The sequence below is a fragment of the Bactrocera tryoni genome, unplaced genomic scaffold (genome assembly GCF_016617805.1).
Source record: "Bactrocera tryoni isolate S06 unplaced genomic scaffold, CSIRO_BtryS06_freeze2 scaffold_564, whole genome shotgun sequence".
NCBI classification, from domain to species: domain Eukaryota; kingdom Metazoa; phylum Arthropoda; class Insecta; order Diptera; family Tephritidae; genus Bactrocera; species Bactrocera tryoni.
In genome coordinates, this window is record NW_024396246.1 from 1 (window position 1) to 2,370 (window position 2,370).

At 38.6% G+C, this 2,370-nt stretch overlaps 1 pseudogene; it reads left to right on the forward strand.

Annotated features, from left to right (window-relative positions):
* The first annotated feature begins 623 nt into the window (after positions 1-623).
* On the forward strand, positions 624-1,108 carry LOC120781312 (annotated as a pseudogene).
* The last annotated feature ends 1,262 nt before the right edge of the window (positions 1,109-2,370 follow it).

Genomic DNA, 2,370 nt, shown 5'->3' on the forward strand with positions numbered 1-2,370 from the left:
GGACGTCTGACGTACAGGATTTTATGAAGATCGGGATCGGTGGCATTCTCTCTTTATATAGAATTTTATAGTATTTATTAAGGATATAACCAACATTGCGGAATGCTGTATCGATTCTGTTTTTTCAACTAAAACACTTTTTTTTCTAATTCGCAACATCTCTCTTGGGATGCCAGAAAATTTTGAACAAATTTTTTAAAGATTTCTCTATTTCTAGTTAATTTGTGCCATTTTGCTTCTTTTATATATGCTCGTATGTGATTTCTTGAAAATTGCATTTCATATTTTCAGACAAACATCTGCTGACTATCTTATTCAATATACACGATTCCAACTGTTGTCCCCAGACCGAAGACCAAATCGAAAACTTCTGTATTCTGACCAATCAGCACTAATTTGTGATTTTCTTCTACTCCGTACCATTGGATATTCTACATCATCTGCAATTATATGAATGTTTTCGCAGTGACTGTTAGCATTGTCTTGGCAGCGAAATTTACGGAGCTTAACGATAACTTATTCAAGTTCAAAGGCATAGTGAGCTTACCTTACACACCTCCAAATATCGCCCCACAATTCTAATTGCTTTCTATGGCCGACTGACCGACACAGCGTATGCCTGGATGTACTTGTCGACGCGCCGCAAACAATACCGGAACTTGTTCGAGCTCTGCACACGCATTGACTCCGCCATTTCGCTCATCACGATGATATCCTTCTCGAATAATTTGTATTTCATTTATGTGCAACTGCTACGTAGTCTAAAGTGAGTTTACCCATGCCTCGGTAATGGTATATAATTTCGTTCGCCTGGTGAATAATAGCCGGCAATTTAATGTCTCGTCTGGTTTTCTCTCACTCATTGTAGCAAAATGCCATCGCTCGCCCATGTCGCGTACTTTTACTTCTCGTTTTTCTTTCTTATCGGCCGCACGTTGGCCGTCTCATTGTATTCGTCCAGCATCAATGATAAGTCACGGAAGCCGTTGCGCGTGCTATGCTGCGTGCTGAAGGAGTCTTGGTGCACTGAGGTGAAACGTTTCTCGGAGGATGTTAGCACCGATTTGGCATGAAATTCTTTTATCTTACACGGAAATTGGTGCTGAGCGTAAGTACTGTACAGCCTTGCATTTCTTCGGTCGTTTGTCCATGAGCAGCCACGTGCGCTGGCACTTCTGCGATTCGCCTATTTAATCCTTCTGCACTCGCACTTTGTTCTTCTCATGACTTATGTAGGCTGCATGTACCACTGCATGCCGTGCGGACTATTGCTCTTCAAACAGTTTTGATTTGTACTATACTTACTTCTTCTTTATGCAACCTGATTTCTGATTTCCGTTTCCACACTTTTTGTTGTCTTTCTTTCAAATTAACCTCCCTTTTGTTATGTCCGAGCATCTTTTGACCATATTCAAGCTAAATAGTCAATAGTCTGTTTTCCTGGTTTTCTTGTCTTCTGCTTTCTGTTATTGTGTATTTAATGTTATCAGGTTGCGTGAAGTATAGTGACATATGAGGTGGTGTTTATACAATTCCATCATGATAGCAAATTTGCAGAAAGCGCTAACAGCACACGTCTCCTGGTAACAACAGATTGCATTGAGCTTAAGTAAGTATGTGGAATCCAATTAATTGTTATACAAATGCTATAATACGAATTCTGTAAATCGATTAGATTTGCTGTGTTAATCATCTAAATAAAAATGGAAACAAATCTGGTAGAGTAATTTGTTTAAAATATTATTGAAGCATAACTCCGAAACAGTAAGTATTCCGTAACTGTAAATAATATCACTTAAAGGGATAAGTCTAATAACTAGCACAATAATCTACTATAAAAAAAATACTTGAGATGTCCGCGTTCATCTGTAAAATTTTACAACCGCTGTACCAATGAACCTCGCCAACTGCACACAGCAGGCGTTAGTTGCCGACCGACTCGATATTATGATACGTATATATCGGGTGATTTTTTAAGAGCTTGATAACTTTTTTAAAAAAAAAAACGCATAAAATTTGCAAAATCTCATCGGTTCTTTATTTGAAACGTTAGATTGGTTCATGACATTTACTTTTTGAAGATAATTTCATTTAAATGTTGACTCATGGTTTCAACAAGATGGCGCTACATGCCACACAGCTCGCGATTCTATATGGCCATTTTGAGGGAAAACTTCGGAGAACAATTCATCTCAAGAAATGGACCCGTAAGTTGGCCACCAAGATCATGCGATTTAACGCCTTTAGACTATTTTTTGTGGGGCTACGTCAAGTCTAAAGTCTACAGAAAGAAATAAGCCAGCAACTATTCCAGCTTTGGAAGACAACATTTCCGAAGAAATTCGGGCTATTCCGGCCGAAATGCTCGAA